This window comes from Rhineura floridana, chromosome 1, assembly GCF_030035675.1.
Source record: "Rhineura floridana isolate rRhiFlo1 chromosome 1, rRhiFlo1.hap2, whole genome shotgun sequence".
NCBI classification, from domain to species: domain Eukaryota; kingdom Metazoa; phylum Chordata; class Lepidosauria; order Squamata; family Rhineuridae; genus Rhineura; species Rhineura floridana.
In genome coordinates, this window is record NC_084480.1 from 299,624,516 (window position 1) to 299,649,492 (window position 24,977).

At 43.1% G+C, this 24,977-nt stretch overlaps 1 protein-coding gene, 1 non-coding gene and 1 pseudogene across 5 annotated transcripts in view; 1 reads left to right on the forward strand and 2 right to left on the reverse strand.

The window, feature by feature from the left end:
* The window catches only part of SAMD12 (sterile alpha motif domain containing 12), a 321,606-nt gene that overhangs the window by 16,388 nt on the left and 280,241 nt on the right, over window positions 1-24,977 (reverse strand). The window contains exon 5 of one of the 4 annotated variants that reach the window (XR_009759921.1): window positions 10,771-10,894. The exons of the other annotated variants lie outside the window; for them this stretch is intronic. The gene's annotated coding sequence lies outside the window, so the exon portion shown is untranslated. The remainder of the gene's footprint in view (window positions 1-10,770; window positions 10,895-24,977) is intronic. 4 annotated transcript variants of the gene reach the window in all.
* Window positions 11,338-11,408, reverse strand: TRNAA-GGC (transfer RNA alanine (anticodon GGC)). The gene has a single exon. It is a non-coding gene; the product is annotated as a tRNA-Ala (tRNA).
* LOC133375729 (5S ribosomal RNA) lies at window positions 12,026-12,144 on the forward strand (annotated as a pseudogene).

A 24,977-nucleotide genomic window follows, 5' to 3' on the forward strand; every position in this document is an offset into this window, starting at 1 on the left:
AGACTTGAGACTTAGCTTGGTCACATTATTGCTCTTTGGTCCCAAGCAATGAGATTATAGAATCAGAATAGAATCATAGAATAGTAGAGCTGGAAGGGGCCTATAAGGCCATCAAGTCCAACCCCCTGCACAATGCAGGAATCCAAATCAAAGCATTCCTGACAGATGGCTGTCCAGCTGCCTGTTGAATGTCTCCAGTGTCGGACAGCCCACTACCTCTCTAGGAAATTGGTTCCATTGTCGTATGGCTCTACCAGTTAGCAAGTTTTTCCTGATGTACAATCGAAGTCTGGCTTCAAGATAAACAAGTGTTGGTGAATGCCAGCTTCAGGCACCAGCAATGCACATCAGACAATGTTCATCTACACAGAGAACATATGAAATGTAGTATAGACACAATGCTATTGTACTGAAAACGATATGTGGCCAAAAGTCCTTGTATCATCTTGCTCTGCTGCAAAAAGGTGTATTTTTAGAAATGCCTGAAATGGGGACTGTCCAGGACTCGAAAGAGGTGTACAGCTGAGAGTTGTCTCTCCTTCTTGGGGTCTTCCTTTTCCCACCTAGGAAAACTCTCGCCTGGGAGCTGGAGATAGAAGGGGCTGTCTGTACAGCATGGTGTGTGAGTTGCTCCTCACACACAGGGGCACTCCAAGGCATAGGTGGTCCTCACTAAAAGAGAGTCTTCCTCATTTCTTTTAGTAGCCAGGACATCCCCACTGCAATGAATGGGGAAGCCCAGCTCTCTGGGAGGTCTGTATGGGCATCAAAGCAACTGCAGATCAAAGAGCACAACTTTCAAGTAAACTGTTGATTTGTATATGCACTATAGTTGTTCATGAACTTTGATGAAGTCAAGGTTTACCGCACAGATGATTCAGTTCAGGTCTACATTTCCTTTGGAAAAATTGCTGACTTTGCCACTGCATGTGTTAAAGGCCTTTTTGCTCAAGAAATACTTTGCAGCAAACAGCATTTTCTGGCATGGAGAATGGGTTGTGCAATCTTTAAGGCAGAGCGTTACTTTACTGCACATGTTAAAGCTTTCACCCCATTTTAACTTTCATGAGCATGACAGAGACCGAAGAAGTTTAATGCATGCTCTCTGCTGGCTTTCCTTTTATCGTCAGTCAATTTCACACCACTTGCAAAATGTCACTGAGATACTTACTTTCAATGCACCCAATGCCTTTAAGCCATTCTGGGACTTTTACAATTTTTTAAAAAGCTGGTGGGGGGGGAGGAGAACTGAACACCATGGACATTTCTTAACATATTAGTGGTTTGCCTCAGGCGCGAGAGCTGTTTGAGTCTAAACAAGACATGATGACAGCAGCCCCTTTTATTTAAGGTTGGGTCTGCACACTCACATATGAAGTGGCGTTTGGGATGCCCACTTGTTGACTAAAGGAGACCGGTATGGAGAGCCGAATCCTCCCTACACTGGTTGCTACATCTCCACAACCTTCATCCCCTGGCTGCTTTTCTTCTTGTTGAGTTCGTTTCCAATATAAGCGTTCAGTTAAGGATAAAGCACCTGGAAGGGGTTACTGAGAATCCTCTGTTAGAGATTCTTAGCCCTCCACTTCATAGATATATAACCCCCCCTGCCCATCTGGAGAGCCTCTGGCACCCTTGGCAAGCTGCCTGGGGTTCAAGTGCCCTAGGAGCTTGGCCTGGGAAGCTAGCCACCATGTTATATTTCCCACACTCCCCCAAGGTGATGCTGCTCCATTGCGGCATTATGGGAAATTTGCCATGATGGCTGGCTGGCAGCACCCTTGGTGCTAACTGTGGCACTGGCGCTGTCTGCTGCCCTGCCTCTGGTAAGCCAGACACCTGCTGGATTGGACTGATGTGGTGATGGCCCACCAAGTGGCACCTTGTCAAGAGGCCTCACACCTATAACCAGGGCCCCCAGAATTCCCTGGGAAGAGGAAACAGACAGCTAAATCAGTCTGTCATACAGAAATGCTCTCAGACTCTCACCTGGGCATCAGTTGTGGCTATATGCCTTTGGGTATGGACTGAAAGTTTCTCAGGTAACCAACTCTTAGTTGGTTCATGCAGCTTTGTAATCTCAGTTTTTACTGCCCTTTCTTTCCAAACCAATTGATTCCTGGGTCAGAGCGTTGCCATGGCCTTAGGTTACTGCAGACATTATCTGATACATGGCTTCTTACATGCACAGTTTGGCCGTGCCTGCATGCAGTGTTTTCTTAATTGTAGGGTTTCCTTTTAAGCAATGCATATATGCAAACAGATATGATTACTGAAATGCATGTATTCCATGGTATATGAATGATACTTCGGTATCTTCTGAAGGATCCGATTTGCCATATCATGGAAAGGAACGGCACAGTGACATCTACAATCCAGCCTGCAATCACCTCTGGTTGCTACTAGTTTCGGTTCCCTGTTTCTCATTTTTCCAATCTTAAATTCAAGTCTCCACTTTTCTGCAGCAATTTGCATTTTTTTTAAAAAAAATGAAAATTCTCCAGCATTTTAGTGTGAATTTCTCCTAATAAACACAGTTTTGACTAATGTACACATTTTTACAAGCAATTTCTCCTACTATAATGCATTTTTACATGTTTTTTCACTAATGTATTCGTTTTATGCACATTTCCCCCTGATGTATGCATTTTTGTAAACATTGGTTAGAGAACGGTAGCGCAAAATTCTGGTAAGTGCGAATTTTGAAGGATGGTTGTGTTTCAGTTCTCATATTGTTTTGGAAAGTGCAATACATTTATTTATCAAATACATTTGATAAATTCGACTTTAAATGGGAACTGAATCAAATCTCCCCCCTCCCCATCAATCCCTAGTTATCTAACCATGTTTTCTCCCCATCAAGATGTACTACATTCTGGGACATCTGTATGTTACATTTTGTGCCACACTTTAATGATGTACAATCATTTAAAATGAATCACCCTCAAGCAAACTACAAGTGGGAAGGCAGGGGTGGCTATTTTGCAATGAGATTACCTTAACACTCATGTTGCTGATTTTCTCTCATTTATTTGCCTAAAATACTTTTTAACCCGCCCTTCATCACAATGCAATACCAGGGCAGGGTACAATAATATAAATGAAATGCCATACAATACAATCATAAATAAGAGGGGGGGGTGTGTGTGTGTGTGTGTGTGTGTGTGTGTGTGTGTGTGTGTGTGTGTGTGTGTGTGTGTGTGTGTGTGTGTGTGTGTGTGTGTGTGTGTGTGTGTGTGTGTGTGTGTGTGTGTGTGTGTGTGTGTGTGTGTGTGTGTGTGTGTGTGTGTGTGTGTGTGTGTGTGTGTGTGTGTGTGTGTGTGTGTGTGTGTGTGTGTGTGTGTGTGTGTGTGTGTGTGTGTGTGTGTGAAATGAGCATTAACATCACAAGACCAGCAGTAACAAGAACAATCAAAAGCTGGCCAGGCAATCAACCTGCCATAAAGGTCTGATGGAATGGATGGGTTTTCAATTGGTGTAAAAAATGAATCAGTATCAGTGCCAAGCATATTTCAATGAGGAGAGCATTTGGGCATCATTGCAGAGTAAGCCCTTTCTCTGGTTGCTGCATTAACAGATGACTCTCGGATGTAGAACGATCAGGAAGGCATCAGCTGCTGATGTTCACACATCAGCAGGCTGATATGAGAGGAGATGTTCTCTCAAGCATCTACGTTGTTTAGGGCTTAGTATGTGAGTTCCAAATGATGGCTCTGGCTGGCCCTGTGTGTAGCCCTGTGTGTTGCTGCTACAGCAGCCTTCGCCAACCTGGCACCCTGCAGATGTGTACAAAGCTCATGCCTTAAGGCTTTTTTTTTTATTCACCGTGCTAGAATCTTAAGCTATTTCATTTTTTCACATTTTGATTAATGTCACTGGGGATTCTTCGCTATTTTTCAGGGTGAGACTGAAATTGACAAATATTGATGCTTACCAGAAGAACGCAGACAACTCTATATCTATTTCAAATTAGCAATGGAAACTCAAGTCTATAAAGATCTACGTATTAGATCTAGTCATTTTTATTCTTGCAAGATTGTGGGATTATTAGTTTTTTGTTTTTAGTCTTAAAAACACGTTTAAAGAGGTGCCTTTTGTTACAAGCAGTGCTCCTATTGCAAATGAACAAGGGTAATAGAATGGCAGTTTTCAGATAAGCTGAACATCAGTAGGACCCACAGGCCATTCTGATCCAATACCTGCAAATCATCTGTAAAATGTCATGTCTTCAATCACACAGCCTTGTGATAAGATGCTCCTCTCCACATTAGGGGAAAGGCCATAGCTCAGTGGCAGAGCATCTGTTTTGCAAGTCGATGGTCCCAGGTTCAACCCCCAGCATCACCAGGTACAGCTGGGACAGAGACTCCTGACATAAACTCTGGGGAGATGCTGCCAATCAGTGTAGACCATATTGAGCTAGATGGACCAAGAGTCTGATTCAATATAGGGTAGCTTACTGTGTTATGCATTCAGAAAGGGAAGAGGCACCAGAGATCATATCGCAAACTTACGTTGGATAATGGAAGGGACCAAGGAATCTCAGAAGGAAATCACCCTGTGCTTTATAGATTACAGCAAAGCCTTTGATTGTGTAGAACATGAAAAACTATGGAATGCTTTCAAAGAAATGGGAATGCCTCAGCATCTGATTATCCTGATGTGCAACCTGTACTCTGGACAAGAGGCTACTGTAAGGACAGAAGATGGAGAATTGGTTCCCCTTCAGAAAGGGTGTGAGACAGGGGTGTATTTTATCACCCTACTTATTTAATCTATACGCAGAACATATCATACGGAAAGCAGGATTGGACCAAGATGAAGGTGTGAAAATTGGAGGGAGAAATATCAATAATTTAAGATATGCAGACGATATCATAGCAGAAACCAGTAATGATTTGAAATGCATGCTGATGAAAGTTAAAGAGGAAAGCACAAAAGCAGGACTACAGCTGAACGTTATGAAGACTAAAGTAATGACAACAGAAGATTTATGTAACTTTGAAGTTGATAGCGAGGACATTGAACTTGTCAAGGATTGTCAATACCTTGGCACAATCATTAACCAAAATGGATATAATAGTCAAGAAATCAGAAGAAGGTAGGCCTGGGGAGGGCAACTATGAGAGAACTAGGAAAGGTCCTCAAGTGCAAAGATGTATCACTGAACACTAAAGTCAGGATCATTCAGACCATGGTATTCCCATCTCTATGCATGGATGTGACAGTTGGACAGTGAAAAACATGGATAAGAGAAAAATCAACTCATTTGAAATGTGGTGTTGGAGGAGAGCTTTTGTGCATATCATGGACTGCGCAAACTATCACTAGCAGCTAAAATGATGAAACTGAGCTTATCATACTTTGGACACATCATGAGAAGACACGATTCACTAGAAAAGACAATAATGCTGGGAAAAATAGAAGGGAGTAGAAAAAGAGGAAGGCCAAACAAGAGATGGATTGACTCCATAAAGGAATCCACAGACCTGAACTTACAAGCTCTGAGCAGGGAGGTTCACGACAGATGCTATTAGAGGTCACTGATTCATAGGGTCACCATAAGTCATGACTGACTTGAAGGCACAACAAACTGTGTTATGGCAGCCCCTCAAATAGGGCTATCTCAGCTATATAGGCAGAGAAAGCAACTATCTGAGGTAGGAAAATTCAAGTGGTGCCACCATTCCTGAAGCAGCATGCAAGTCCTCCACTAGCAGCATAGCTGCCTCACCGAGTGAACTTAAATGTATCCTCCAAAGCCCTCCGTGACAGGGGATTCTGAGATACAGAGTGGCATCAGGCATAAACCATATGGGGAAGAAGCAGGACACGATGCAAAGCATAAGGCCTTCAACAGATAAGGCTATCAATGGCTACTAGTCGTAATTGCTGTGTACTCCCTCTGTTATGAGAGGTGACATGCCTCTGCACACCAGCTGCTGTGGAACAGAAGAGAGGGACAGTACTGCTGTGCTCCTGTTCTGCTTGGGGGCTTCCTGTAGGCATCTGGCTGGTCACTGTAAGACAAGGCATTTTTTAAAGTAATAGTTGTGTGTCCAAATGGAGAGTCCTAGCTTTTGCACACCCAGCGGATCCAAATGGACACACAAAATTTAATCAATGAACCAAGAATACAAATTCAGATTGGATTCTAAGCAGATGTTGGAGGCTGGTGGGGGGAGGGTGAGAAAACCTCCTTGGCAGAAAGGTAAAGCATTGCTCTTTTACTACAATATATAAACATGAAATGACAAATATTTTCTTTTCAGTCCTGTCTAATCCCAGAACAATTATTCTGTGATGTCAAAGTTCTGGCATTAGAGGATTCAGTGTTTTTCGTTTTTATTGTGTGCAATGCAGTTTTTAAATGCCTTCTTTAAGTTACTGCAAAACAACAAATAAAAACAATCCTAAATATATATTTTGTAATACCAAAACAGTGGGTTTTAACCAATTTTTCTAAATTCTGAAATTAGAGGTTTACAGACAATGATGATTTTGCTTTTCAGTTTATGTATTTACTGATGGGTGGGTGGACAGACAGGCTAGTGAGAATTTTGTATTCACTTCCCTGGTGGGTTATTTTTGGTGTGTGTGTGTTTTAGTTTCAACCAGTTTCATCTCAACCAAAATGTTGGGGCTTGTAGATGGTAGAGAGGCTTCCATGTGCAAGGCGTTTGAATGAAAAAAAAAGAAAAAAGCACACCCGCTAACAATTCCTTTAAAAATGCCCTGCCAGTGTGAGAACAGGGTGGCAGACTAGATGGGCCTTTGGTCTGATCCAGCAGGGCTCTTTCTATGTTCCTCCACTGTCACATGTAAAATAGACTTTTTGCATCTTGCCTGCCTGGAAGATATGCAAGCTGTCCTGCTTGCGTATCTTCTCAGTGGGCCAGATACAAAGCGTTTCAGCTTTGAAATGACACAGAGGGGGAGGAATAGAAAGCGCAAGCCTCTCGCAGTTCCTTTCCCCTCCAGATTCACACTGCATCTAAACCGGTTCTCAGGTTTTGGGAGGCTGTCCTGATTCTCCGAGGCTGTCTCAAAACTATGAGCCAGACTTGCCTGAAAACAAGCCTCCAGGTCTGTTATCCCAACCTGATAAGAGAGCAGGCAGAACACACATTTTACCATTATGACATGGGTGCTGCTCTCTGGAGACCACTTGCAGTGCTGATTTGGGAAGTAACCATGCCAGCTGCCTATTCCACATGGGTACATGTAATGCCATGTAGTAATTAGGTGTCAGCTAAGAACAGGCTAGATGCGATGCTGCTCAATGCATAACTGGATGTTGTGTCTCTCTTTACTCTAAATAGCAGTGTATGTGTGGGGTGTCCAATCAGGATTAGCACTGCAGTGTAGAAACAGGACACTTAACTCTCTCCTCCTATGCCACCGCTGTGATGAAAATTTATCCCTTCTATTTGGCTCGAAAGGTAAGTGCCCATTGGTTCTGATGGAGGTTTCCTTCCCATAGGACACAGCAGCTGGGTAGGGGGTGAATTTTGTCAGGGACCATGGCAGAGGGGCAAGGTGGCACCCCCTTCTGAATTCTGATCCTGATTGCCTCCCCTCCCCCCAGTGGCTAAGCGGTAGAGTGAATTAGAGAGAGAGAGAGAACTTCCTAGAGGTATAGGGGAAACTTTGGTCCTCCAGATGTTGCTGAACTACAAGGCCCAGCAAGCATGGCCAATGGTTAGGGATGATAATGAGCTCAGCAACATCTGGACAGCCAAAGGTTCCCCTTGCCCTGACATGTTTAGCATCACATCTAGTTTAGCTCTGAGTCACCTCACACTCCATCTGGTCCATGTTTAAGAATTTCAGGTACCACCCCAAGTCAGGCCAATCCGGATCTATTCTTGTGATGAGTATGATGTTTGAAAGTACTATATTTTTAATCTTAATTTCATCTTAATTTCAATGCTGAATTCCTATCTTTGCTAACAAAACTTTCTGCCCAAAACGTGTAGTTCTTATTTATTCCTTTCCATCGAAAGCCCCCTTCAGCTGAGAGCTTAGACATCTCACTTGAAGTAACATTAATGGCTGATGAGTGGGGAAGCCTTTCCAAAAAGTACTAAATAATTCTTTTCCAGGAAAGAAAGAAATTACATCTGTGGGTGGCTCATACAATAGAACCTGGCTAATTTATACTAATGACTGGAATGCTTGTTATTAATTATTGAACTCTGGATGAGTAACAGCAAACAAAGCAAGGCTAATGCATCACAAAAGATACTTTGTTCGTATATTTTGACAGCTGCAGTTTGAATTACAATGCATGATCCACTAATAAGTGTCCTGTAGTGTACTTTGTAGCAACAGCAATTGAGTGAAATCAAAGCCACCCCCACAACTGATATTTGTTCTCTGCTCACAGGTAGGTAAGCACGAGTCACTGCTGTGTGAATAAGATGGTCTTATCCAAACTGGATCCTTGATCCACTGCTCAATGGTTCCACTCTTCTCACATACTCTGAGTTTTTAAGTATGATGTCTCAGTGGGTCTTTAAAGTTCCCCATGGCTCCCTGTCACCCCAGATAGGCAAGGAACTCACACCAGTTCTGCGGGGTTAGGTTAAATGTATCTTTCCCGTATCTGATGCATTTCTTTCTGTGCAAGAAGACAGCACATGATAAAGAGGGATGCAGTCACTGTCATCCAGTGCCTGGTGAATGGACCTAAGGGGAACATGTGGCCTGTCAGATGTTGTTGGACTCCAACTGCCATCAGCCCCACCAGCAAGGCCGATGGTCAGGGATGATGGCAGCTGTACTCCAGCATAATCTAGAGGGTCACAGGTTCCCCATCCCTGGGTTATGGTAGCAATGCAACCAGCTCAACAGAGGAAATTTATCGGCAGACTGACAAAAGTTTACTTTGGAGGATCTGGTCCTGTTGCCTAGAGGGATGCAAGCAGAAAGGTAGACACACACTTACTGCTGTGCTGGTTCTAGTGCGTCTTTACCTCTCTTTTCTGAAAATGGGGGGCACACAACACCAGTCAAACTCCACCCCTTTTAACTCTAAAACCCTGGTCAGATCAGCTTGAGTGCGTTTTTAAAAAAAATTCAGGCAGACTTTGCAACTGATTGGTAGATCAACCCGTCTGTGTTCCAGGTGGAGCCAATGGAAACGCTTTGCTGTAGGCTCAGGCAGAGACAATGACTGGTCCAACACTTTGATGGGGATAGTCCTGAAAGGTCTGAAGTCAGTAGTGGGGAAGGAGTGTGTGGCCAGCAGAGGGCAGTTGCTTCAAAATGCAGCCAGAAGAACCATCCTGACTGCTTTTGAAACAGCTAGTGTGCCCACAGCCTAACTCAGGCTGGAACAGAAAGCAGAGAAGCTCATCCAGACTCAGGGACTTGCTATTAACTCTGGCTGTCGTTTCCCAACCTTCTTGTCCTGTTCTCATTTTATTGTCAACAGCAGCTGGAGTATTTAGTAACGTGTTTGTTTCAGTTTGCTTATACTTGATCATTTTGTTACTAAGCTTGTGATCTTTTCTCCTGATTATTTTCTCCCTCCCTTCTACATATTCTTTTGTTGTTATTAATAGATGGCGGAGCCTGCGGGCAGAGCCTTGTTAATTTCATGTTAGTATAGTGCCTAGACCTTTCAGGTGCTTTCTAAAAACCCTAATGTAAAGCTGCTGCCTTGCCACTCAGCCTAAAGGATGCCTGAAGCTTTGTAATCAACGCAGGACAGCTGTGAGCTGCATGATCAGCAGAACTGTGTGGTGCAGTTCTTTCTAGACTATACTTCCTGATAATATAGTTTGGCTCTAAATCAGTGGTCCTGTCTTTTAATGAAGGAAACCCCTCTCCAGGATTATGCTGTGCTTGAGCATTTCTGTTGGTTTATGCCAAAAGAGGAATGCTGGGTTTTGTTATCTGCTTAGTGACTTCTTTCAAACCAACACTATGTATAGCATCATATATACTAATACCAAGTCTCTCTGCGCTGGCCTTTCTGTAGCCAAAATAGCACCATCAATGTTTAAGAGGGATGTATCAGCAGGCTTGGGAGAACCCTGAAATTTGCACATGCATATATATTTATGCACATATATATCACATCACACAAGGGGACACCTCCTGCAACTGCCCCCCCCAGCACACTGAGAACTAAGCGTGCTCAGTGTGCCCCAGATGCTAACTGATTGATGGCTGGCAGAAAGTAAGCCAGTGGGGAGGGAGGAATGGAATGGATTATCTTGGGGAAGAGCATAGACTCCACCTTGCAACATTTTATTGCAGGTACAACCTCTATTAAAACATTTCCCCACGTATTTTCTAGATCAAATAATTGTCCATTACTTTAAAAAAATGCTCATCGTTTATTTGGGAATAGCACAATTTGACTGTCATCCATCCTGCATTATTTGATTTTGTGTAAGTAATACTTTCACATAAAATTAATTCCCATATTTACAAATGCTAAAAAACTTTCCCAGTGCTTTGGGAAGTTTTCAACATTTCTAAATATGTATCTTCAATTCCCCCCCCCCCCAAAAAAAAGATGGAGACTCAAAAGACTCAAGCAGTAAAAATACTGCTTCCCTCTAAAGAAGGGAAGTGAGATTTAACCTAGGGGAAAAATTATCCTCTTTTAGAACCCAGTTTGGGCCATGCATTCTAGTTAACTCCTCCACCCCCAACTCTGAGCACAATTATTAACAAAAGTTTCTAGGCTAGCTCATAGCTCTAATCCTCTAATTGCTTTGCTGGGTAAACCCCAGAGATACAGAAGCCTTTTACCTTTTCTGAGATGTTTCTCTCTTTTCCTTGGTGCCTTTGCCAAAGCCAAGAAGAAAGGCACACCTTGCCTTCAAGCACTGTTGAGCCTAACTCTGCTTCCCGTCCTTGAATCATCCTCCGAAAGCTATAATGAACAAAGCTCAACGTACAATGAGGGGGAGAAAAGGAAATGGGGTGGGAAAATCAAAACAACTCTGGGATAAGTAATTCCTGGAACAAAATCATTGCTAGAATATTAAACATGCACACACACAAAGGGGTGTTGGCTCATTTTACATCATACATGACTGACACTGGGTTGAACACCTTGTACTCAAAAAGTTAAATAGTTGGCCCTCTCACCATGATAAGCACAGCAGACTTGCCAGTGCATGCGATTGCAACCTATTACACCGCTTTATGAAATTAGAATTTGGAAGAGGAAGGAACATTTTGGAAAACGTGCTTAGAATATAGGAAACTGCCTTATAGGTCCATCAGACCATTTCTCCATCTAGCTCAGTATTGTCTGCTCTGATAGGCAGCAACTTTCCAGGATTTCAGATTGGGATCATTCCCAGCCCTAGCTGGAGATGCCAGGGATTGAACCTGGGACCTTCTGCATGCCAAGCAGATGCTTTGCCACTGAGCTATGGCCCTTCCCCATCGACTCTTCCCTTACTCTTTCGAACCATTCTTTAAAGGGATTATCTGATGCCCGTCACATCTGTGCAGAGCAAAAGACACAATGAACTGACTTTATCTGCATGATGTATATGCATCCTGTTTGATCTGCACCTGGGATAACAGCCAGGATGCTCTTTCCTATTGCACCCACAAACGAGCTTCTCCCAAAGTTCTGAAAATACAAATGCACACAGGCCCAGCCCAAGAAAATCTGCTGCCTAAGATGGAGCAGCAAGTGATGCCCTCTAACCAAATCAAAGTGCATAGTACCAAAAACTGCTGAAATTATTTTGGCACCTGAGGGAGAAAACCCCACAAATGCCTCTCCCCCTCCTTGGCAGTAAAAATGAAATACAAATGAAATAACCAGCAACTTGCTGCGGTTTCATGACATCCAAGGTCAGCTGCCAGAGAGCGGACACCTCACTCTATCTAATGGTAGGGGAGGTGGCACTCAAAATGAGACCACAGTTTTTCATGGCTACCCAGAGATCTTTGGCATACCATTCTATTCCCTGGTGCAGTAGGAGACGTGACAGCCTGTTACCTATCCCCTTCCCTGATTATTGGGTAATGTAATATCCGTGATGCCTACAGCCATACTACCCTGAACATGCCCGATCTCGTCTGATCTTGGAAGCTAAGTGGGGTCAGGCCTGGTTAGTACTTGGATGGGAGACTGCCTGGGAATACTGAGTGCTGTAGGCTTATAGGAAGGCAATGATAAACCACCTCTGAATACCTCTTACCATGAAAACCCTATATATATAATATATATATAGCAATCGACTTGAGGGCATATAACAACAACGACGTCTGTGATGGGTACTGTATTAGAAGGAATACTCCTTCTCACACACTCCAGGCTTGCTGAATAATAAAATAATGCTTTACTTGGAGTAGTTCATCATGTTATATAGATATAGCATCACTAGCACCAACTAGTGACATCAACTGTAACTGCAGTTACTTTACAACTAACAAAATACAATATATTACCAGTAACACATCTAGGGAGAGGCAGACAGGTGGAATGGTGAAGGAATGGCTGGGAGATGGCAGGTCACCCTTTTCACCCACTGCATCAGTAAATTTAAAAGTACAATGCATAAGAACAAAAGAAGAGTCATGCTGAATCAGGACCAAGGCCCATTTAGTCCAGCATCTGGTTCTCACAGTGGCCACACAAATGAAGAACAAATCCTGCCAAACTAATCTCATCTCATTTTTTGATTGGGTAACCTCCCTTGTAGACTGTGGGAATGCTGTTGACATAATATATCTTGACTTCAGCAAAGCTTTTGACAAAGTGCCCCATGATATTTTGATTAGCAAGCTAGCTAAATGTGGGCTGCATGGAACAACTATCAGATGGATCCACAGTTGGCTCCAGAATCGTACTCAAAGAGTGCTTATCAATGGTTCCTTCTCAAACTGAGCGGAAGTAACGAGTGGGGTACCATAGGGCTAGGTCCTGGGGCCTGTGCTCTTTAACATTTTTATTAATGACTTGGATGAGGAGGTACAAAGCATGCTTATCAAATTTGCAGATGATACAAAGTTGGGGGGCATAGCTAATACCATGGAAGACAGAAACAAAATTCAAAGGGACCTTGATAGGCTGGAGCATTGGGCTGAAAACAACAGAATGCAAAGTTCTACACTTAGGAAAAAGAAACCAAATGCACAGTTATAAGATGGGGGATACTTGGCTCAGCAGTACAACATGTGAGAAGGATCTTGGAATTGTCGTTGATCACAAGCTGATCCAACAGTGTGCAACAGTGTGATGTGGCTGCAAAAAAGGCAAATGCTATATTAGGCTGCATTAACAGAAGTATAGTTTCCAAATTGCGTAAAGTACTAGTTCCCCTCTATTCAGCACTGGTTAGGCCTCATCTGGCAGTTCTGGTCTCCACACTTTGAGAAGGATGCAGACAAACTGGAACGGGTTCAGAGTAGGGCAACAAAGATGATCAGGGGACTGGAAACAAAGCCCTATGAGGAGAGACTGAAAGAACTGGGCATGTTTAGCCTGGAGAAGAGAAGACTGAGGGGAGATATGATAGCACTCTTCAAGTACATGAAAAGTTGTCACATAGAGGAAGGCCGGGATCTCTTCTCGGTCGTCCCAGAGTGCAGGACATGGAATAATGGGCTGAGGTTGCAGGAAGCCAGATTTTGACTGGACATCAGGAAAAACTTCCTAACTGTTAGAGCCATACGACTATGGAACCAATTACCTAGAGAGGTAGTGGGCTCTCTGACACTGGAGGTATTTAAGAGGCAGCTGGACTGCCATCTGTCGGGAATGCTTTGATTTGGATTCCTGCATTGGGCAGAGGGTTGGACTTGATGGTCTTATAGGCTCCTTCCAACTCTACTATTCTATGATTCTATGAACCAGAGGCCTAGGGGAAGCACACAAGCAGGACCTGAGTGAAGCAGCATTCTCCCACTTGCGGTTTCCAGCAACTGATACACACACTTCCTCTGACGGTGGAGACAGAACGTTTTAAAAGTAAAAATAGTAAAAGTGCATGCACCCCTACAGGGCTGGATCCAAGGGGCAGCCAGGTGGGGCACTGGCCCGAGGGCCCCTGGGGCTACAGGAGCCCCTGGGGGGCCCCTCTGCTCCCCTTCCATGATTCACGGCAGGATCGCTGCCGCGGATCGCAGGCGAGAGCTTTGGGGCTCCGCCATTCCCTTCCTTAACTTACTTATATATAATCTTTATTACATGCTTAGCCATGGGCCATGTGCAAGAATACATGTCAAAACATATGTACATACATTGATACATACCACCTTATAATTTACATTTCTTTGGGTGATTCATTCATGGGGGAGATACTCTTAACATAGGAATCTCTCATTTTTTGTGCTGCCATGGTGAAATTGGCAACCGCTTGTTGATGTGTGCGGTATTTGCGTTGTAAGCGCTGTTACACTAGAGTATAAGTGGTCAAGAAATCCAAGAACACGACATAGTATTAAGAGTCCATTTACTCCGGACATTAAGGCATGTAAGCTTTACAAGCAGTTTCGTTTTTCCCCATAGCAAGAGCACACACAGAAAGCTGCTTCTTCTTCAAGAACAAAACCCCCACAGAGAAGCTGGCTGCTCTGGCTCCAGCCCTTATCTCCCGTTGCCTAGGAACCAGAAGATCTTGACCTTGACGGCCTGCAAGTTCCTACAAAGACATAACAAAAACTCTTCCTTGCTCCAGGCTTTCAGACTTGATGAAAATAACCAGAGGTAGTATTGCCTAAGGGTCAACAGTCCCCACCTTTTCATTAAGACTGTATCTATAACATTTGCAACTATAACATTTCCATTTCAACAGTACAGTTCTACAATACATAGTTACACATATGCATCCAGTAATACATTTCAATTCATTGCATCATACATTACAGTTTCCAAGCTCAAACTTTATTACTCAAACTTTGGTTGTACACAAGTTAGATATAACGTTTCTGCATCCATCTGTATTTCTTTGTGCATACCCGGGCTGCTGACTATACCCACAGTAAATCTGTCAGGAGGTTTCCCAATGTTAGCTCTCTCAGAGCGCCTTAAGGGAATTGGAGCTTCGGCTCCTGCTGCACCCCCATCTGAAGCACTTGTACTTGGAACGACTTGCTCAGAATACATCAGATCGTCAGTCTTATGTTTCTTTGTTTTACGTTTGCCCCAAATCAGTTCATTTAATGCATCCTTCAGTGGAATTTGTGTTCCTTCCACTTTCACCCCTTGTGTAGTTGTTGGTCCTGGTGTTGTTGTTTCATCTGACCCATTGAGAATAACTGTTTGTTCATGATCCCAAGGCTTATCTGAGACTTTAATGCTTCTGCTCAGAACAACTTGCTGTGTTTGTGGAACCCACACTCTGTAATATGCATTCTGAAAACCCAGCACAAACCCTTCCTGTGCTCTAGGTGCCAATTTGCCACGTCTTTTCCCTTGTGTAATATGGACCCAGCAACGGGCTCCAAATCTCTCAATGTGCTGCACCCTTGGCTTTCTCCCAGTGAGTTTCTCGTAGGGTGACATTCCAATGGCACTATGTAACACCCTGTTGTGTATGTAATTCGTATACAGAATACATTCTCCCCAAAAAGAGTGTGTGAGACTAGAATCCTCCAACATGGCTCTCAAAGCTTCCTGAAGCACTCTGTGTTTTCTCTCTGCTATCCCGTTAGAAAACGGAGAAAATGGAGCTGTGAAATGCTGTTCTATACCTTCACTTTCAAGGTATGCATGTAATGCTTTGCTTGTAAACTCCCCCCCTTGGTCTGATCGTATCGCCTTCACAGTGACATTATGCTGCGTTTGAATTTTCTTGATGAACAGACGCAACTTCTGCTCTGCCTCATCTTTCTTTTTGAGCAAATACACATGAGTGAATCTTGAAAAATCATCCACTATGACCATAAAGTATTTTGCACCTCCTCGTGAACTGTTTATTGGCCCTGATAAATCAACATGGATTAGCTGGTAAGGAGCGGTTGTCGAGCTTTCCGCCTCCCGGTTTATGGGTGCAATTGTATCTTTTGCTTTATGGCAGGCATCACAATCCATTATCTGCCCACACTCAGTTAATTTCATGTTTTCACTAAGACTCGGGGTTTTCTTAATTGTTTCGTAGTTTGCATGTCCCAGCCTTTTGTGCCAATCATGTACACAGCCTTTATGTGTTCCAGCATTTAACATAGCACACTCTGCCTGATTGCTCTTTATTACAAACTGTGCATCTTTCAGGCTCCCTTGCATGCATATTTCACCCCCTCTTTTCACAAAACATTTGCCTTTTTCAAACACCACTGAAAACCCAATGCTGGTTAATTTTCTGACTGACAAAATATTATTAGACAATTCAGGGACATACAATACATCAGAAATTATGCCAATCTTACTCAGTTTCAACGTCCCTTGCGCCTTGACAGTTCTTCTCGATCCATCAGCTAAAAGAACAGAGTCCTGCACCGCCTTTGAAGTGTGCAATAAACGTAAGTCCTTTACGAGACTATGGGACGCTCCACTGTCACAGACCCATTCTGTCTCCATTAAATGAGGCTTTTCTGCGCTGACAAAGTTCACACTGCTCTGCTTCCAGCCTCCGTCTCTGTTTCTTTGCTTGACTGCACAGTCCCTTTGAATGTGCCCACGCGCTCCGCAAAAATAACAAGTTTTCAGCCATTGCTGCTCCTGGTAGTTTGCCTGCTTGTTTCTGACAGCTTCCTTCGGCTCGGCCTTTTGCGCCTCCTGTCTCCGCTGCCACTCCTGGGTCAATTTTTCCTCAATAAAACCCACGTTCAGACCGCTATCTGGCATTGCTTCCATAGCCATGACAAAATTATTCCAGCTTCCATCGAGTGAAGCCAGGATAATATACGTCTTCTGAAGGATACTGTGTTCCACGCCTCGGTCTTCTAATTCAGCAAATAGGCGCCTAAATTCAGTAAGATGCTCAGACATGGTGCTTTCTCCGGTGATATGAGGGTACCATGTTGAAAACCGGGCCATCACAATTGAGGCTCGGTCCTGGGCTGCATCACATTCATAAATCCAATTGCGGAGAGCCATTTTGCTTAAGTCTAAAAGTTTATCTAATGTAAGGTCGTATTTTATGAGTACTGATTGATATTCCTTCGCCCATCCTCCCTTCGCCATTTGTTCCTGCCAACATTTCTTAGTCATAGATGTATTATTCATGTTAAGAATTCGAAGCCAGTACCGTAGGTATGCCATATCTATACGTGCCCTTACTGAGGCGAGTCCCAGTTCAACTCTCATGTGGGCAGCCGGAGTGCCCGGGGGAAGACCTAACACTATCCTCATAAAGGCGTTCTGGGTGGGCTCCAAGGTGGATCTAGCAGCTGGGCCCCATAGTTCTGCGCCGTATAGTATTTTAGCTAGGATTTTAGCCTTTAATATTTTAATCATAGGGGGAACCAGTTGGCCCCCTCGCGTGTAAAAAAACTTTTTGGCTATACCTAGGGCGCGTGCGCCTGCTGTGGTCACTGCTTTTAACTGTGGGGTCCAGGAATGGTTATTTGTCAGCAATATGCCGAGATACTTATAGGAATTAACCTGTTATATTGGGACCCCGTTTAGTGTCCAGGAATTCTTTGCTTTCATATGTTTTCCACTCACCATGACCTTTGATTTAGAATGGTTTATCTTGAGTTTCTGGGACTGACAGTACTCTTCCAATTTATGTAGCATTCTTTTAAGGCCTATTTTGGTTTGAGAACATAAAACCACGTCGTCAGCGTATAGGAGGATGGGGATTTTTTCTATTCCAATAGTGGGTGGGAAGAAGGAGGGTGATGATAATGCATCCACTATGTCGTTTATAAAAAAAATTGAACAGAAATGGAGCTAACAGGCACCCCTGCTTTACTCCTCTGAATACGGGGATTTTTGTTGACAAGATGCCTTTGATCCCTTGTCGGACTTGGATGACGTTAGATTGGTAAAGGGCCCTGATCAACCATAGCAATCTTTGGTCTATGTTAGTAAGGGCCAATTTTTGCCAAAGCAGCTCTCTGTCAATTGTATCAAAAGCAGCTGAGAAATCTATAAAGGCGATGTATAAAGATGAAGAGGCTTTAGCGCTGGTATTTCTTAATAGATGTTGTAATATAAATGCTTGATCGATAGTGCACTTTTGGGGTCTAAAGCCAGCTTGTGCATCATGTATTATTGTATCAGTCTCATCCCAGTCCATTAATTTATTTAACAGAAATCGGCTGTACAGCTTTAAAGATACATTTAGGAGGCTTATAGGACGGTAATTTGCTGGATTTGCGGGATTACCTTTTTTAAAAATTGGTACCACGATGCTAGTTAACCAGCCCTGCGGAATATTTCCCGTGTTGTTTATGTGCGTGAATAGAGAAGCTAGGAGGGGTTCCCACCAGGACAAATTTTGGGTGAAAAATTCGGAGGGAAGCATGTCCTCTCCTGGAGCTTTCCCAGCTTTCAGAGATGATATCAGTGTCCCAATATCATTTGTTGTAACTGGGGGCCAAGGTGGTAGATCATCCAACGCTTCTATATTAACTACCGATTTAAAGGTAGATTGATTACCAAAGATCATACTAAAATACGTCACCCACTCTTCTTCCATTATAGGGGGGATGGATGTGTGATTTACTGGGTTCAGAGTCCCCTGCAGAAGTCTCCAAAATTCTGACTCAGTGCCCATTCGGGCTGCTTTATCTAGCGCCCTCCAGTTTGCTTGATATAGAGTTTTTTTTTTATTTAAGTAACCTTTTATAATCTCTTCTCATTATTAATAATTGCTGGAAAATATCTGGGTGGTTTTTGGCACGGAATAATTTAATTTGCTTGATCAGAAGTTTCTTGGCAGACCTACATTCTTTGTCAAACCATGACTTAGGTTGAAGGGGAAGTACAGCCACTGTTAGATCTGAGATCCAGGGGCTAAGTTCGGTTATTATGGCTTCGTATGCCTTTAGACTAATCTGTGGGTCTGCTATGGCCATTTGTCATAGGTGAGTAAGTGTATTGGTTGACAATTAGCAATGCGCCTTAATCCCTATCTCTTGAGACCATTTTAACCGTTTACGGCCATACCCAAAGTCCAGATGGAGGGCTTTTGATGAGCCAGTCTTTCCTAAGGGGCTGAAGCTTCTGCCGCCATCTTGGCTGATGGCACGCATGCATGCTGTGCACTCGCATCCCTGCCATGAACCAAGATGGTGGCAGAGGCTTCAGCTCCTTAGGGAAACCTCAGCCACCATCTTTCTTAAGGGCACCGCTGCGTGCGCAACCGCAGAACAACGTAAGTTAAGGAAGGGAATGGCAGAGCCCTGAAGCTCTCGCCATGTGTGAGTCACGGAACGGGAGCGCTGGGGCCTGGGGCAGGCTTTTGCCCAAGGGCTCCAGCGTGTCTGGGGCTGGCCCTGGTCGTGGGCATGCACACATGCGTGCCAGGGCCCAGGGCAAGCTGGTGCCCAAGGGCCCTGGCATGTCTGGGGCTGGCCCTGCACCCCTACACTGGATTTCTCTGTGTTTTGGTCATCATAGAAAATTAAAATGTAAGATGAGCCTTGCTATATCAGGCCAATGGCCCATCTAGTCCTGCATTCAGTTCTCATAGTGGCCAACCAGATGCCGATGGGAAGCTCACAAGCAGGACCTGATTGCAACAGCACTCTCCCCTCCTGCAGTTTCCAGCAACTGGTATTCAGAGGCTTACTGGAGGTAGTACAAAGCAGATGAAAATAAATGCAGAAAGCTCTGTCTATGGATCTATTGTGACGAACAGCAGCACATAAATGTTCTTAATCAACCAACCAACCATAAAAATAACAATTAAAAAATTCTATGGGTTGCCTCCAATGCTAGTCATACTCAGAGTAGATCCATTGAAACATGGCTAATTTAGGGGCATTGATGTTAACTGGTTTACTCTGAGTAAAAGTTAGTTGGGTACAACCCTAGATATTGAATATATTCACTAACAGGCAAAAAAAACCTTGAAGTTTAAGAATGTACCTATAGCCAACAGATATTTCTATCAAATTTTATGTAGGGATATGAGCCCTACAGAATTCCCAGTTGTGAGCACAGCATGTTTTCCTGGTTCAGTGCTTATAATGGGAATTGCAAATAGACAACCTAGCCATAATAGTGAAATGGGGCATCCATGCTCAGAGGAAATGTACATGGCAGATGCTTGGAGAAAAAAACCCAGAAAAAGACTAGAGGCCATGTCCTGTTTGTGAGCTTCCTAGAGGCATCTGGGTAGACAGTGGTCCTGGATTCCCCTCCAAAATCCTGGGAACTGTAGTTTATTAAAAATACTGGGAATTGTAGCTCTATGAGGGATCACCTAACAATTTTCATCACTCTTGACATACTACAATTCCCAGGATTCTTTAGAGGAAGCCAAAGTGATATAAGAGTATTTTAAATGTATGGTGTGGATGTGACCTTAGAGACAGAATTCTGGGCTGGATGGCCTTTGATCCAATCCAGTAGGATTCTTCTTACGCACTTATGCAGTAGCTACTTGTGCCCAAGGATACTGCGGGTTGCTCAAGCATGCAGAGGGAGGCTCCAATCCTATACCCACTTACCTGTGAGTAGGGATGGAAAGGACTGTCAATTTCAGTTCTCTCCATTTCTCATTTTTCCAGTCCTAAATTCAGTTCTCCACATTTCTGCCCCAATTTGTGATTTTTAAGTAAAAAAAAACCCTCACAAAAATTCTCCAGCATTTTAGTTTGAATTTCTCCTAATAACCACATTTTTGTAGGCAGTTTTGACTAACGTACACATTTTTGCAAGCTATTTCTCAACATATAATTCATTGTTGTATTTTCACGCACATATTCATTTTTATGCACACCTTACCCCCCAAATATGCATTTTTGTAAATATGGTTTGGTTGGCCAACTGCACTACAAAATTTGACTAAGTGCAAATTTCAAAGGATGACTGTGTTTTGGTTCTCATATTGTTTTGGAAAGTGTGAATTTGATATATTCGGCTTGAAATGCAAAAAATTATTGCCCATCCCTACTTGTGAATAAGCCCAACTGGGATGTATTTCTGAATATAGAATAGCACTGTAAGTATTCTATGTGCTCGCTGTTGGCCAAGGTCACGTAGTGAGGCTATGACCATCTAGGGATTTGAACTTATGGCTGTGCAGGGATTTGAAGACTGTATTCTTAGTTCTTAGCCTACTATTTCATTGGTGTATATGCTTGTAGAAGAACCTGATTTTGTGAGTGAGCTACTCTCTGGCAAGCTGGTCCTTACAGACCCATGGAGCTGGGAAACAACTGACTGACTCAATTTGGGAACAGGGATATTCTCATGCTGACCTCATAGATGTGCATTCCTTCAGTCAGAGTGAATTCAATTTCCCACCTACCAGGTAGCTAGAATGATAAAGCGATGAGCTTAAAAGAAAAAGTTCCTTGTTCAAAATCTGGTTTTCCACCTGTGGGCTATCAAAAGTGATTTGTTCCACAAGTAGAGCCATGTTTACCAAAAATATTCTGACTGTGCTTGCCTAGAGTGAGAATTCACTTCCTGTCATCCATTTTCCGTGTAGAAACTTGACTGGCATAAACTTTATACAACTTTGCTGATGATGGAAGGCTCCAAAAAGAGTGGCCTTGAACTCAAATATGTAATTTCATCCCACAGGTGGAGTTTGCATCATTTAAGCAGAAAACTTGTTGGAACATGATTTGCTCAGCAACACTCTAGCCATGCAAGGATGATGGGAACATTCTGCGAGTAATTCCCAAACTAAGTACCGTGACATGTTGGTAGTGTGCCATGACAAAACTGTTAATATGGCATGAAAAATAAATTAAATAATGTAAAGGCTCTTGGGATCTCCAGGGATCCACCTACAAAAGAGGCTGACTGCTGAATCTCTTGACATCCTCCCCCACTGACAAAAAAATAGATGACGGGAGTCATTCGACTACACTGGCTAGCTTTGCTCCCACCCTGGTAATGCCTCCTACCCGCAGCAGAAATGCTTCCTTTCTGCATGTTTGGCTGGCAAGGGAAAGTGCTCTACACACACACTGATGTATGATTGTAGAGCTGCTCCATGTGATGAGAAGGCTTTCATTAGGCCAGGTCTCCCTTCACATGGTGGAGTGTGTGGACGGCCTTTTCCCATGCTGATACATGGATGACGGAGAAGCATTTGTACTGCAGGCATCAGCAATGGTGGGCATTGACATGGGACATATTGATGATGGGAGCAAAGCTAGATCAAATGGTCCAACACATTCTCTCAATACATGAGACCTTATTTATATGATTCACTGGTCTAGTGTGGCTTCCTTCCAGTCTGTCTGCACAGAGGGGTAGGTGGGTAATTCTGTGCATCTGTGCCTTATGAGATTAGCTTATTCAATAACTCCTGATGTAGACATATGGCAGAATTATTTGCTCTCCAAGAAGGGTGCCAGTTATGTCTCTGTATGAGGCAGTGCTCTGGCCATGCCTCCTCCCAGTCAAGAGATTTAGAAAATTATGAATGGTATTGTAGAAAGTTATTGCCTTAATATCGCATGCAAGTAAAGTAATGCTCAAGATTCTACAACAAAGGCTCTTACCATATATGGAGTGAGAAATGCCAGATGTCCAAGCTGGATTAAGAAAGGGAAGAGGCACCAGAGATCATATTGCAAACATACATTGGATAATGGAACAGACCAAGGAATTTCAGAAGGAAATCACCCTCTGCTTTATAGATTACAGCAAAGCCTTTGATTATGTAGATCATGAAAGCTATGGAATGCTTTCAAAGAAATGAGGGTGCCACAGCAACTGATTGTCCTGATGCGCAACCTATACTCTGGTCAAGAGGCTACTGTAAGGACAGAATATAGAGAAACCAATTGGTTCCCCATTAGAAAGGGTGTGAGACAGGGGTGTATTTTATCACCCTATTTGTTTAATCTATATGCAGGATATATCATACAGAAAGTGGGATTGGACCAAGATGAAGGAGGTGTGAAAATTGGAGGGAGAAATATTAATAATTTAAGATATGCAGATGATACCATTCTACTAGCAGAAACCAGTAATGATTTGAAATGAATGCTGATGAAAGTGAAAGAGGAAAGCACAAAAGCAGGACTACAGCTGAACGTCAAGAAGACTAAAGTAATGACAACAGAAGATTTATGTAACTTTACAGTTGACAATGAGGACATTGGACTTGTCAAGGAGTATCAAGAACTTGGCACAGTCATTAACCAAAATGGAGACAATAGTCAAGAAATCAGAAGAAGGCTAGGACTGGGGAGGGCAGCTGTGAGAGAACTAGAAAAGGTCCTCCAATGCAAAGATGTATAATTGAACACTAACGTCAGGATCATTCAGACCATGGTATTCTCGATCTCTATGTATGGATGTGAAAGTTGGACAATGAAAAAAGTGGATAAGAGAAATATCAACTCATTTGAAATGTGGTGTTGGAGGAAAGCTTTGCAGATACCATGGACTGCAAAAAAGACAAATAATTGGGTGTTAGAACAAATTAAACCAGAACTGTCACTAGAAGCTAAAATGATGAAACTGAGGTTATCATACTTTAGACACATCATGAGAAGACATGATTCACTAGAAAAGACAATAATGCTGGGGAAAACAGAAGGGAGTAGAAAAAGAGCAAGGCCAAACAAGAGATGGATTGATTCCATAAAGGAAGCCACAGACCTGAACTTACAAGATCTGAACAGGGTGGTTCACGACAGATGGTATTGGAGGTCACTGATTCATAGGGTCACCGTAAGTTTTAATCGACTTGAAGGCATATAACAACAACAAAATTGAAGAAAGTGGATTGAGGTCAAGCAATTAAACAGATTGGCAGTAGATCTAGGATGGTAAAAAAGAAGTACTCCTGTGCATCACTATGTAATTAACAAATGGAATGGCTTTAGAAGGGCACTACCTGAATTCATGGAGGAGGAGAGAGGTTTACGATTAGTCATGATGGTTAAGTGGAATTTTTAGTTTCAGAGGAAAATACTAATTGGTGAGGTGCATCAGTGGGAGAGAGTAGCTTCTTTCAGGTTCAATTTATGGGCTTAGTGGAGACATCTTGCTGGCTACTATATAAGACAGGAAGTAGATGGTGTAAAAAAGGATGAACTAGATCAGAAGTGGGGAACCTTTGACTCTCCAGATGTTGCTGAAGTACAGCTCCCATCACCCCTGTAAGCAGAGCCAATGGCCAGGGAGGATGGGCACTGTAGTTCAGCAACATCTGGGAGGCCAAAGGTTCCCCACACTTGGGCTGGATGAATCCTTGGTCTGATTCAGCAGGGTTCTTTCTGTGAAGCATATACAGAACACTGACTCATGCTGAGACATATTGTGATGCTTGTGACAGATCTCTTCCTTGATCCAAGAAAGTGTTTTGTAATGCACTGGGCTAATCATAAGCTAGTGATAAGGCTATCAAAGGCTACTACCTCCAGAATCAGAGGCAATTGCTGGAGAACCACAGTGAGGGGCTATTGCTCTTGTGTCCTTCTTTCGCGCTTCCCAGAGGCATCTGTTGACCACTGGATGTTGGACTAAATAGGCACTTGGGATGATCCAGTAGGGTTTTCCTGTATTCATCCTAGCAGATTGATAAGGCTGGAAAGATAAGGAAGATTTAGAAGAAAGGTTTGCTTATGACTCTATGCAGGAAGGCACCTACACTTTAAACTCTAGATCTTTCAATGCCGTCCTGGGCTCCTTTGGAGGAAGGTGCGGGATATAACTCTAATAATTAGATCTTTTCAGAAAACCCAACCCACAAGTGTTGTTTAAAAATATTTAATGGAGACATGTAGAGTGGAAGTTCAAGAACTTAGGGAAGAACGGAACAAACAGAATATGCGAAACCATGGAAAACTGCTTTAGAATCCATACAAAATGTTTCTATAGATTAAAAATCAATTCAGCAAAGATTGGTATTCTAGGAATATTGAACTCCCCAACATCTTTATAGGAAGGCATTGTCTAG